Genomic DNA, 14,859 nt, shown 5'->3' on the forward strand with positions numbered 1-14,859 from the left:
TATTCACAGAGAAGTTTTATACAACAAACCTGTTAGCTCTTAAAAGGATGCTGTGTTAAAATCCACATTTTATCAACATTGATATTATTCCTGCGAAACTGAAATTTTCAAAACACATGGGTAAAGGTGCAAAGGAAAAATATATAACAAAATTGAAGACTGTGAGCAGTGATATAAATGATCAACCGCCTCTAGTATGAATATAAGGGCAGTGTGCGTGTTTTGCAATGGGAAACCCAAAATATATGTAGGATGAAAAAGTAATAGAAGCTCAACGGCAATATGTAATAAAGATTCTATGAAAATTTTGTTGGGTGGTGTTAGAGGAGTTGCGGATTAGCGATGGGTATACCTAAAGAGTAACAATCAGATGGACAGAAATCAGGGCAAGCATTATGGCCCATGCACTTTTTTGCTATTCAATGTCTCTGAATGTCTTTCTCGATCAAGATTGTTCCAACTCAAAAAATGTGAAACAGTTGTCTGTATTTGAAAATACAGACATAATTATAACTAGAGCCGAGCTCGTTGCAAAGCAACGAGTAGGTCTTCCGTCCTGTTTGACCGGAAGTAACTTTCATTTTAAAAAAAAGAGTAATGAAGTCCAAAAATGGGTTAATCCTCCAAATCTATGTTAAGTATAGCAAAAAAAAAATTATGCCATTCTTTGGTACTTCCGGTTTGACCGGAAGTGACGACGACGGACGGAAAATTAATATATAAGCTTCTAGTGAGACACGTTACCCAAAAACCTGTCAAAAACGGCAAAAATATGCATTTTCTTACTACTTCCGGTTCGACCGGAAGTAACGTCGCCGCACGTATTTTGGCGATTACATTAGATAAAGCTTGATATTTTGAACAACTTTGTTTCTTTGATGCATAACAAATTCTCAATACTTTTTGAGATATCTGGAAAAAACTTTTAGCCCCTCTAGGTCCCTTAATTTAGGGGTCAGCCCTTTTTTTGACATATCATTTGAAAGATCTTCAAATTCTGCACAAATTATGTTCTATATATTTTAACAAAATATTTTTAGTTTAGAAGATAAAAAGAAAAATATGAGTAATTTTTGGTTCTTTTAAGCGTTCTAATTTTTGACCCCTATATAGCACCATTTTGAATACAGAAATCGAAAAACAAAAACCGATGTGCACAACTTCAATCCTTCTATTATCTAAAATCAGTTGAATTTCTGCTCCAGCTTTAGCCGTCTCTGAGCCTTTGTCTGGAAACGAAAGCCTATAAATTTTCCTTTAAAGGGAAATAACTCAAAACCGGAAGTGGCTTTTTGAAATTTTAGACATCATTCTGATAGAGTTTATTAACGTCTATAATGTCTGAAAATTTGAGTGAAATCCGTTGAGAAATGAGCGAGATCTGAGGCCTCAAAGTTGCGGTCTAGGAAGCAGAAGAAAAAAAAAGAATAACTAGAGCAAAGCTCGTTGCAAAGAAACGAGTGGGTCTTCCTTCCTAGCGATAAGCAAAAGATTAAATGTTTCTGTCTAGATTGTCAACTTTGCTAACATTCTCTTTTTCGATTTGTCTCAGAAACCCTTACTTGAATTCTTTAATTTGGTGTGAGCATGAGGTCTAAAGGGTACTCTCTCTAACAGCATTCTTGAAATTGTATCCACAACAGTTTAACTTCCAATATTATGACTTTTGATATCGGATATATCATGTTTGTTGCAATTATGTTTGTGAAACGTGTCATACTACAGAAACATAAGTGTTTTGCTACATTACCATCTTAAAAATGGCTTTAAAATCATTTAATATACAATATAACTAGGTAAATAAAATAAACAAATTATATAATAATTCAAAAAATCCAAATGTATTTACAATAATGATGAACAATCTTCATTAGTTGCAATCAGTAAGTAGAACAATACTTTTATAATAAACGCACAGAAATGTGTTGTGTATGTTTCGAATTTGAAGCTTTCCACTAGCAACTGGTGGTACCTCAATAGGAGTGTAAAATTCTCTGAAAGGTATATTGTAAACATATTACATATGGCTGTGTATTCTTTTTTAGCGGCTTTGGCGGAATGCAGCAATCACTAAATCAAGTACAAAGCTAAAAGTCTTGTACATAAACATAAATAAGAATATCTACGCTAACTTTTTCAAAAGTCAATTTCCACTAAATATTGTACAAGCTAAATATAATACATTTACAGCATTAAAGAAACAAATCTCTTTGAAGGTATTGCCCTGCATAAGAACAATTTGAATCCCCTACACTAAGGATGCTTTGTGCCAAGTTTCACTTTGGTTCTGGAAAATGATATTGTGAAATTTTAGACAATGATGATAATGGATAAAATTATGTTTTTAAAAAATTTACTGGTTCCTTTAGCTCAGATGGGCTAATAAGTATGCAACAGGCACAGTTTTGCAGTTGACATTGAAATGCGACTGGACATCTCTTCAATCTTGTTTTAGAAAACATGTACATGCCCTATGTACTGAATTCCTTGGAATCATACACATGTTCATGCCTTTAATTAGTTGTATGTGCCAAAATAACAATTTTTTTTACATTATACTGTAAAAAATACACATACATGTATTACAAGATCTTATATTCCTGCTGAAGACAGAGGATCTATCTTAATCATTAGAATAAGTAAGTCTAAACTTTGAAAGGGAAGACCTTAATAAAGAGGTCAACATGCTACACAAACAAAATATTATTATATTTAAAAATAACATTTATTCCAATGTAATTACTGGTACATGTATTTCTGTTACAAAAACTATTTCACTTGAAAAACTGAGAGCAATTGATATGTTCATATTTGTGGATTTATGTTGTCAAATCAAAATTTAAAAATGATACACAGTGTGTTTAAAAATTGTCTTCACAAACCAAAACTTGACTTATTTTCACTATGCTGTTTATTCCATGTCACATCCAAACAGATGATCTTCTGGCAAATCATGGTCATGCTTGGTATCAAAATTCAGTATTCAGATGAGTCACACCTATCCAAAAGAAATTGAAATTTTTTAATTTATAATTCTTTTACTAATAAAAAGTGCAATTCATGAGATTATAAATTAGATTATCAAATTGAGAGATAAGATATTGTTACATTTTCTGTGTATAAATTGTAAATTTCAATGTACTCTTTCATCAATTAAAAGAAGTTTACACCAATTAAGGCAGTCATTTATGCTATCCCCTAATAAGACAACATACAAGTGCAAAGTAATCATGCACTAGTGGGTTTAGGATAATGTGCTAGAGTATTTATGACAACATACTAGCACGAGGTGACAATGTGCTAGCATGTACGTCAGTGATAATATGCCAGCACACTGAATCCAACATGCAGTGAAGCTAACACTCAACAGATTGTTTAGAGTTGTGTTTGCATGATATTTTGTTTTGTGTTAACACAGCAGCGTGTTGTTTAAAGCTGCATTGGAGTGGCAGTCTGTTGAAATTAACATGCTAACACACTGCAACTTCACATCATTGGAACACCATAATTTTAAAACTGGCAAACCAATATCTTATGATTACTAACTAGGTAATTGCAACTGTAAATGCTGATTTCATGGTGACAATAATACCGGTAATTCACTGTATATCTGAGAACTGATCAATTATAATAAGGCGTGTCCAGATAGGGCCACTTGCTAAAGCTCAATAGCACTTTCATAAAAGCGTGCCATCTTACCGACACAAAAGACGCCATTAGGCTATCACACAGCTCGCCATCACAACACTGAAAAACACTTTCGCACTAACACAAGTTCGCACCACACGCTGTCACACTAACACACAACACACTGTCACCCTAATACAATTTCACACAACAAAATATCAGGCTAACACTAGTTCACACAACACACTATCATGCTAACACGAATTCACAAACACGCTGTCTCGCTAACACAAGTTCACACAACACGCTGTCTCGCTAACACAAGTTTTACACAACACGCAGTCTCACTAATACGAGTTCATACAACACACTGTCTAGCTAACACAAGTACATGCAACACACTGTCACGCTTAGATGAATTCACACAACACACTGTCACGCTAACATGAGTTTACACAACACGCAGTCTCACTAACACAAGTTTACACAATACACTGTCACGCTAACACGAGTTTACACAACACACTGTCATGCTAACACAAAGTCACAAAACAGGCTATCTCACTATTCACTAACACAAGTTCGCAGCAAATGCTGTTGCGATAACACACTGTCATCCTAATACCATTTCTCACAACACACTGTCTTTCTAATACCATTTCACACAACACACTGTCAGGCTAACACGAGTTCACACAACACACTGTCACGCTAACACGAATTCTCAAAACAGGCTGTCTCACTATTCACTAACACAAGTTCACACCAAACGCTGTTGCGATAACACACTGTCATCCTAATACCATTTCACACAACACACTGTCATCCTAATACCATTTCACACAACACACTGTCAGGCTAACACGAGTTCACACAACACACTGTCAAGCTAACACAAATTCAAAAAACATGCAATATCGCTAACACGAGTTCACATAACACGCAGTCTGGCTAACACGAGTTCACACAATATGCAATCTCGCTAACACGAGTTCACACAACACACTATCTCTCTAACACCAGTTCACACGACAAATTTTCAGGATAACAAGTTCACACAACACACTGTCACGCTAACACGAATTCACACAACATGCTGTCTCGTTAATAAGAGTTCACACAACACGCTGTCTCGCTAACATGAGTTTACACAACACGCAGTCTCGCTAACACGAGTTTACACAACACGCAGTCTCACTAACACGAGTTTACACAACACGAAGTCTCGCTAATACGAGTTCAATCAACACTCTGTCTAGCTAACACGCGTTTACACAACACACTGTCACACTTTATACACGATTTCACACAACACGCTGTCCCGCTAACACGAGTTTACGCAACACATAGTCAAGCTAACAAGAATTCACACAACCCACTGTCAGGCTAACACAATTAAGTTCACAAAACACACTGCCTTGCTAACACAAATTCATACAACACACTGTCTCGCTAACACAAGTTCACACAACACACTCACATTGCTGAGTTTAAAGTAAAGGTCTACCCTAATTTGAAGAGGTTTAACACTAACATATCTCTATATTAGTAAAGAGCTTCAAATTTAAGACAAAAACATTTATGCAGTAATGTTCCTTAACATGCATCTAGCAAATAAAATGAATGAGACCTTAAAAACCTCACAGTACATGTTTACTTAGCTAAGTAAAGGTCTAAGTTGATGCTATTCAACAATATATATCAACATCTCTAAGTATGTGAATGAGTGAAATTCTCAAATAAATATTATAAATCAAAGTATCAATAAGAAGCTGAACCTTACGTCGCAGGTTCCAATCCCATTGCTAAATGCTTTAGACAGTTTACTCCTATGAGACTGCATAAACCAAGATTCTGTGTCACGGTAGGTGTTAGCACAAAATAGATCTCATACTTCTTAAAGGCAATAAGTGCTGAGTACAAGTCTATATTTGCAGCTAATACCATCCCAAGTGGTGGCACCATGAAATGACTGAAAAATGTATGATTAAGGCAAATAAACAAACATTAAACCATTACAGCAGTCTTATCAAACAAAAAAGCAAACTTTCTATTATTACAATTTTTTTAAACAAATTTCTTTTGCAATTTAACTGAGCAATATTTGTCCTTTTTTGTCAGTAAAGTATGATATTAAATAATTAAGACTTTTTGAGAACATCTATTTATAGCGAGTCCAGACAGCAGCACAAATCCCTGCCCATAATGCGAGCTCTTATGATAACACCTTGGCAAAAGAAGATTGTGACTTGCACATTGCTCCACACAATTTTTCCGCAGTATACTTTGGACTCACAGTGCTTAGCTTCTTTAACATGTTAAAGCTACATTCAAAATTCATTTCTATTTAATTTGAATTAGCTATCCTTACTCATGTTCACATGGAGCTAATGGGAAGTAATTTAACGAGCAGTGAATTCATTCGAATTAAACATTTGAATAAACTCTCAGTGTGAACACTGAGCATGGATGCACCAAATGTCAAATGCGGCTTGACAAGCACAACCTAAATTAAAACTAAATAAGTATCTGCCCTCACCCTTACAGTCACACTGTCAATATATAATTAGTTGAATATATTCTGTAACATTAAGTGCAGTTTGAATTATAGAGTATGATCACTATGATAGATAGTAGGACTGTTGAAATTACATCCTCAAATTTAAAAAAAATAAAATATAAAACTGTGGGGATTTACAAGGCAAACAGAGAGCGTCTGAACTGTAAAACAGATAATATATCGGTGTGTCTGTGTATTTCTAATAACATCAATGTATGTCACTGTCATGTAATCAGTAGTGTAAATTTTAAGTAATAAAAATATTCTAACCTTCATTCCAATGGTCCAAGCCAATCATACATTAAAATGTCGCCGTCAGCTCTTTCATCACTCGATACAATTATCACTGGGGAATCCGAAGCAGAGTCAAGAGTGTTCATCCTTGTTAATGTGACAGTTAGAATTTCCTCGTAAACAATTCACACAAGATTCTTAGAATATATGAATCGGGATAATTCTGCTTAGAATAATGTTCCAGAGAAGTGACAAAGGAGTGTTGGTAAAATGGGTAGGCAAACCCGGGCCGGGGCAAATTAAAAGCCGGGACAGATCGAGATTTTTCAAATATCTCCGCTAAGACTCCACCAATTAATCTGAAATTTTCAGATTATGTTCCTTTAAAATTCTTTTGTATTCGCTGTTAAGATCGCCATAATATACGCAATATTTTTTGATTTTCTGGGCGTTTGTTCATTTCCAGGTTGGTAAAATGGATAGGCAAAATCAATACATTTCACGTTTTTTTTAAATAAAGACTCATTAAACCATTACAATTGTGGACTTTTCCAATATTTTACACTCTATATAAAAGATATATAATTAGTTTTACATTATAAAAGCTATAAGTATGCAGAATTTGCGCATTTTCAGAAAAGCCGGGGCATTAAAACCGGATCCGATCACCCGGGGCAAACCCGAGAATTCCGAAATAATGAAGGCAAATTGTTTGCATTGAAGGATGTTAGCTATTACATTTGTTACATTGTCCAACTCTAACCACATGGAGGTATTCTCAAAAGAGCCTGACACTTGTCAGATGACAAATAATCTCAACTAAAATAGAGTAAACCTATACAATTATTCCGGAATTTTCAGTTTTTTTCCCGGGTGATCGGATCCGGTTTTAATGACCCGGTTTTTCTTAAAACATGTAATTTCACGTAAATATTGCAATAACCAATGAAGAAATATAAATTTATAGTTAATACATATTCTTAAACACCAAAATTATTCATAACTATATGGACTTTTGGCAGCATATGTCTGAAAACGTAAATTATGAACTTGGGAAACTGCCTACCCATTTTACCAACTTGAAAATCAATAATCGCCGATAAAATCTCCAATATAAAGTATTTCATGGCAATTTTAGCAGCGAATATAAATAATCATGTATCAAATACATTCTGAAAATTTCAGCTCGATCGATAGAGTATGAAGACGGAAATATGAAAAACCTCGATCTGCCCCGGCTTTTAATTTGCCCCGGCCCGGGTTTGCCTACCCATTTTACCAACACTCGTGACAAAGTACTTCGTAGCTGCAGATTACATGAGTGTGCATGTCTACAAACGGATTCTTTGTGAGAAAATGTTCAACTTCACAAATCATTCTATTTTCAGTTTGTAAACCATGGCAAACACGTGTCCGACCACTCTCTACCATCGGCTCATACATTCTGTCTGAGAGAGGAACGAACGACAACTCTGCATGGGAGATTGGTGTCCGACGTCGACTCGGAGGGGCACACTAAAAACGGGATATACTTAAGACCTGATATTTACCTGACGTTTTAATTTTTAATTAAATGGTAATATTGAGTATTTTAAATTACTTATGTACAGACTTTATGACTTCGAGGCATATGCTATACAAAAATTCAATTGTTTGGAACATTTACAGACAAATTTGAATCAGGTCAAATCAGTGTTTAGTACATCGCGTCTTTAGTACATTCCTATTTCCCACAATGCCGCGCGTTGTTTACAAACAAGCGCGAAAAAAATCCTCTAAACTAGGTACTAATTAGGGTCTTCCGCTTCCTTCGGAAGACCCTACTGTTATTCTATTGTTTCTTATTATTCTTTTTTTTCCCGCTCGACTTTTGACAGGCGATTTCTCAAAGACCTTTGGACTGATCGTTATGAAACTTTCAGGATAGATAGCTTGTATTTAAACCTATTTAAACCTGTTTTCAGTTTTTTTATGCTTGCCTTTATTTGTGAGTTATTGCCCTTTAATTGAAAATTTTTGATGTCTCGTTTCCACTGAAAATCTCAAAAATGACATAAGATATTTACACGAAAGTTGGAGAACTTGTAGCCAATACATTGTAGATGTGCACAACGATAAAATTATATAGCTGATTTCTTAAAGTTTGGAAGCTATAAAACGGCAAATTTTAGTAATTTTTTTTCTTTGAATTTTTGCTACTTTTTGTGTAATAACTTTTAAACCGAGAATAATTTGGTAAGAAATATATCACAAAAGTTGGGGGTAATTACGAGAGCTTTCATATTTGATTAACGAAAAGGGGCTGGCCCCTATAATTAGGGGTTAATAGCTCATACTCGTTTTTTTCTGATAGCTAAAAATATTGTTATATTATGAAAAAGTTTGACTGAAATAATTTCGAACTTATAAAATCTTGTCATTTGATATAAAAAGAAATAAACTTCAAGCTATATCTAATTGTTTTTTTTTTATAAAACAAGTACATGTATGTGAGAAACCTTTCAGGAACAAGTTGTCTACTATAGCCAGTCAAGCCTTTACTGCATACATGTGCACATTTTTAGTTGATGCATCTAAAAGATATAGTTTTGATTCGGTTTTCTTTGTTTTCTTTTTATTCAAATAATTTTAAAATGTGATGATGTACACAACAATAATTAGTACCTAGTTTAGAGGATTTTTTCGCGCTTGTTTGTAAACAACGCGCGGCATTGTGGGAAATAGGAAGGTACTAAAGACGCGATGTACTAAACACTGATTTGACCTGATTCAAATTTGTCTGTAAATGTTCCAAACAATTGAATTTTTGTATAGCATATGCCTCGAAGTCATAAAGTCTGTACATAAGTAATTTAAAATACTCAATATTACCATTTAATTAAAAATTAAAACGTCAGGTAAATATCAGGTCTCTAGTATATCCCGTTTTTAGTGTGCCCCTTGGAGTCGACGTCGGACACATGTTTGCTTACTACTTATCGTTACTTATCGTTGGTTTCCAATTCAGGCTCCCTAAGGATCCTCTTCATTGGACTCCCTATATCCTACTTCAGTTTTAGTATAACTCACTACGTGACTTCCGGATATTGTAGCCTTATAGTCATATAAAATGTCTTGATTTTCCCAGTGTTTATCCAAACGTTGCTTGAAAGAATTAGTAGTCTTCGCACTTATAACATCCTCTGGTAGACTGTTCCAGATCTTAGCAGCTCTCAGGGTGAAGTTATGTTTTCTGATATCTAATCTGGCTCTCTGGATTAATAGTTGCTTGAATTCCCCCTTGCCATGGTTTACAAACTGAAAATAGAATGATTTGTGAAGTTGAACATTTTCTCACAAAGAATCCGTTTGTAGACATGTACACTCATTTAATCTGCAGCTACGAAGTACTTTGTCACTTCTCTGGAACATTATTCTAAGCAGAATTATGCCGATTCATATATTCTAAGAATCTTGTGTGAATTGTTTACGAGGAAATTCTGACTGTCACATTAACAAGGATGAACACTCTTGACTCTGCTTCGGATTCCCCAGTGATAATTGTATCGTGTGATGAAAGAGCTGACGGTGACATTTTAATGTATGATTGGCTTGGACCATTCGAATGAAGGTTAGAATATTTTTATTACTTAAAATTTACACTACTGATTACATGACAGTGACATACATTGATGTTATTAAAAATACACAGACACACCGATATATTATCTGTTTTACAGTTCAGACGCTCTCTGTTTACCTTGTAAATCCCCACAGCTTTATATTTTATTTTTTTAAATTTGAGGATGTAATTTCAACAGTCCTACTATCTATCATAGTGATCATACTCTATAATTCAAACTGCACTTAATGTTACAGAATATATTCAACTAATTATATATTGACAGTGTGACTGTAAGGGTGAGGGCAGATACTTATTTAGTTTTAATTTAGATTGTGCTTGTCAAGCCGCATTTGACATTTGGTGCATCCATGCTCAGTGTTCACACTGAGAGTTTATTCAAATGTTTAATTCGAATGAATTCACTGCTCGTTAAATTACTTCCCATTAGCTCCATGTGAACATGAGTAAGGATAGCTAATTCAAATTAAATAGAAATGAATTTTGAATGTAGCTTAAACATGTTAAAGAAGCTAAGCACTGTGGGTCCAAAGTATACTGCGGAAAAATTGTGTGGAGCAATGTGCAAGTCACAATCTTCTTTTGCCAAGGTCTTATCATAAGAGCTCGCATTATGGGCAGGGATTTGTGCTGCTGTCTGGACTCGCTATAAATAGATGTTCTCAAAAAGTCTTAATTATTTAATATCATACTTTACTGACAAAAAAGGACAAATATTGCTCAGTTAAATTGCAAAAGAAATTTGTTGAAAAAAATTGTAATAATAGAAAGTTTGCTTTTTTGTTTGATAAGACTGCTGTAATGGTTTAATGTTTGTTTATTTGCCTTAATCATACATTTTTCAGTCATTTCATGGTGCCACCACTTGGGATGGTATTAGCTGCAAATATAGACTTGTACTCAGCACTTATTGCCTTTAAGAAGTATGAGATCCATTTTGTGCTAACACCTACCGTGACACAGAATCTTGGTTTATGCAGTCTCATAGGAGTAAACTGTCTAAAGCATTTAGCAATGGGATTGGAACCTGCGACGTAAGGTTCAGCTTCTTATTGATACTTTGATTTATAATATTTATTTGAGAATTTCACTCATTCACATACTTAGAGATGTTGATATATATTGTTGAATAGCATCAATTTAGACCTTTACTTAGCTAAGTAAACATGTACTGTGAGGTTTTTAAGGTCTCATTCATTTTATATGCCAGATGCATGTTAAGGAACATTACTGCATAAATGTTTTTGTCTTAAATTTGAAGCTCTTTACTAATATAGAGATATGTTAGTGTTAAACCTCTTCAAATTAGGGTAGACCTTTACTTTAAACTCAGCAATGTGAGTGTGTTGTGTGAACTTGTGTTAGCGAGACAGTGTGTTGTATGAATTTGTGTTAGCAAGGCAGTGTGTTTTGTGAACTTAATTGTGTTAGCCTGACAGTGGGTTGTGTGAATTCTTGTTAGCTTGACGATGTGTTGTGTAAACTCGTGTTAGCGGGACAGCGTGTTGTGTGAAATCGTGTATAAAGTGTAAGTGTGACAGTGTGTTGTGTAAACTCGTGTTAGCTAGACAGAGTGTTGATTGAACTCGTATTAGCGAGACTTCGTGTTGTGTAAACTCGTGTTAGTGAGACTGCGTGTTGTGTAAACTCGTGTTAGCGAGACTGCGTGTTGTGTAAACTCATGTTAGAGAGACAGCGTGTTGTGTGAACTCTTATTAACGAGACAGCATGTTGTGTGAATTCGTGTTAGCGTGACAGTGTGTTGTGTGAACTTGTTATCCTGAAAATTTGTCGTGTGAACTGGTGTTAGAGAGATAGTGTGTTGTGTGAACTCGTGTTAGCGAGATTGCATGTTGTGTGTCGAACTCGTGTTAGCCAGACTGCGTGTTATGTGAACTCGTGTTAGCGATATTGCATGTTTTTTGAATTTGTGTTAGCGTGACAGTGTGTTGTGTGAACTCGTGTTAGCCTGACAGTGTGTTGTGTGAAATGGTATTAGGATGACAGTGTGTTGTGTGAAATGGTATTAGGATGACAGTGTGTTATCGCAACAGCGTTTGGTGCGAACTTGTGTTAGTGAATAGTGAGACAGCCTGTTTTGTGAATTCGTGTTAGCGTGACAGTGTGTTGTGTGAACTCGTGTTAGCCTGACAGTGTGTTGTGTGAAATGGTATTAGAATGACAGTGTGTTGTGTGAAATGGTATTAGGATGACAGTGTGTTATCGCAACAGCATTTGGTGCGAACTTGTGTTAGTGAATAGTGAGACAGCCTGTTTTGTGACTTTGTGTTAGCGTGACAGTGTATTGTGTAAACTCGTGTTAGCGTGACAGTGTATTGTGTAAACTCGTGTTAGTGAGACTGCGTGTTGTGTAAACTCATGTTAGCGTGACAGTGTGTTGTGTGAATTCATCTAAGCGTGACAGTGTGTTGCGTGTACTTGTGTTAGCTAGACAGTGTGTTGTATGAACTCGTATTAGCGAGACTGCGTGTTGTGTAAAACTTGTGTTAGCAAGACAGCGTGTTGTGTGAACTTGTGTTAGCGAGACAGCGTGTTTGTGAATTTGTGTTAGCATGATAGTGTGTTGTGTGAACTCGTGTTAGCCTGATATTTTGTTGTGTGAAATTGTATTAGGGTGACAGTGTGTTGTGTGTTAGTGTGACAGCGTGTGGTGCGAACTTGTGTTAGTGCGAAAGTGTTTTTCAGTGTTGTGATGGCGAGCTGTGTGATAGCCTAATGGCGTCTTTTGTGTCGGTAAGATGGCACGCTTTTATGAAAGTGCTATTGAGCTTTAGCAAGTGGCCCTATCTGGACACGCCTTATTATAATTGATCAGTTCTCAGATATACAGTGAATTACCGGTATTATTGTCACCATGAAATCAGCATTTACAGTTGCAATTACCTAGTTAGTAATCATAAGATATTGGTTTGCCAGTTTTAAAATTATGGTGTTCCAATGATGTGAAGTTGCAGTGTGTTAGCATGTTAATTTCAACAGACTGCCACTCCAATGCAGCTTTAAACAACACGCTGCTGTGTTTACACAAAACAAAATATCATGCAAACACAACTCTAAACAATCTGTTGAGTGTTAGCTTCACTGCATGTTGGATTCAGTGTGCTGGCATATTATCACTGACGTACATGCTAGCACATTGTCACCTCGTGCTAGTATGTTGTCATAAATACTCTAGCACATTATCCTAAACCCGCTAGTGCATTATTACTTTGCACTTGTATGTTGTCTTATTAGGGGATAGCATAAATGACTGCCTTAATTGGTGTAAACTTCTTTTAATTGATGAAAGAGTACATTAAAATTTACAAATTATACACAGAAAATGTGACAATATCTTATCTCTCAATTTGATAATCTAATTTATAATCTCATGAATTGCACTTTTTATTAGTAAAAGAATTATAAATTAAAAAATTTCAATTTCTTTTGGATAGGTGTGACTCATCTGAATACTGAATTTTGATACCAAGCATGACCATGATTTGCCAGAAGATCATCTGTTTGGATGTGACATGGAATAAACAGCATAGTGAAAATAAGTCAAGTTTTGGTTTGTGAAGACAATTTTAAAACACACTGTGTATCATTTTTAAATTTTGATTTGACAACATAAATCCACAAATATGAACATATCAATTGCTCTCAGTTTTTCAAGTGAAATAGTTTTTGTAACAGAAATACATGTACCAGTAATTACATTGGAATAAATGTTATTTTTAAATATAATAATATTTTGTTTGTGTAGCATGTTGACCTCTTTATTAAGGTCTTCCCTTTCAAAGTTTAGACTTACTTATTCTAATGATTAAGATAGATCCTCTGTCTTCAGCAGGAATATAAGATCTTGTAATACATGTATGTGTATTTTTTACAGTATAATGTAAAAAAAATTGTTATTTTGGCACATACAACTAATTAAAGGCATAAACATGTGTATGATTCCAAGGAATTCAGTACATAGGGCATGTACATGTAGTTTTCTAAAACAAGATTGAAGAGATGTCCAGTCGCATTTCAATGTCAACTCCAAAACTGAGCCTGTTGCATACTTATTAGCCCATCTGAGCTAAAGGAACCAGTAAATTTTTTAAAAACATAATTTTATCCATTATCATCATTGTCTAAAATTTCACAACATCATTTTCCAGAACCAAAGTGAAACTTGGCACAGAGCATCCTTAGTGTAGGGGCTTCAAATTGTTCTTATGCAGGGCAATACCTTCAAAGAGATTTGTTTCTTTAATGCTGTAAATGTATTATATTTAGCTTGTACAATATTTGGTGGAAATTGACTTTTGAATAAGTTAGCGTAGATATTCTTATTTATGTTTATGTACAAGACTTTTAGCTTTGTACTTGATTTAGTGATGGCTGCATTCCGCCAAAGCCGCTAAAAAAGAATACACAGCCATAGGTAATATGTTCACAATATACCTTTCAGAGAATTTTACACTCCTATTGAGGTACCACCAGTTGCTAGTGGAAAGCTTCAAATTCGAAACATACACAACACATTTCTGTGCGTTTATTATAAAAGTATTGTTCTACTTACTGATTGCAACTAATGAAGATTGTTCATCATTATTGTAAATACATTTGGATTTTTTGAATTATTATATAATTTGTTTATTTTATTTAAATAGTTATATTGTATATTAAATGATTTTAAAGTCATTTTTAAGATGGTAATGCAGCAAAACACTTATGTTTCTGTAGTATGACACGTTTCACAAACATAATTGCAACAAACATGATATATCCGATATCAAAAGTCATAATATTGGAAGTTAAACTG

The 14,859-nt window shown here is 34.8% G+C and overlaps 1 long non-coding RNA gene across 1 annotated transcript; it reads left to right on the top strand.

Annotated features, from left to right (window-relative positions):
* Positions 1-9,706: 9,706 nt before the first annotated feature.
* On the top strand, positions 9,707-14,457 carry LOC134282152 (uncharacterized). Its single transcript, XR_009995226.1, has 3 exons — positions 9,707-10,031; positions 10,889-11,077; positions 13,499-14,457. It is a non-coding gene; the product is annotated as an uncharacterized LOC134282152 (long non-coding RNA).
* The last annotated feature ends 402 nt before the right edge of the window (positions 14,458-14,859 follow it).

The sequence above is a fragment of the Saccostrea cucullata genome, unplaced genomic scaffold (genome assembly GCF_032062105.1).
Source record: "Saccostrea cucullata isolate Sc308-1 unplaced genomic scaffold, CSIRO_AGI_Scuc_v1 ctg1677, whole genome shotgun sequence".
NCBI lineage: Eukaryota > Metazoa > Mollusca > Bivalvia > Ostreida > Ostreidae > Saccostrea > Saccostrea cuccullata.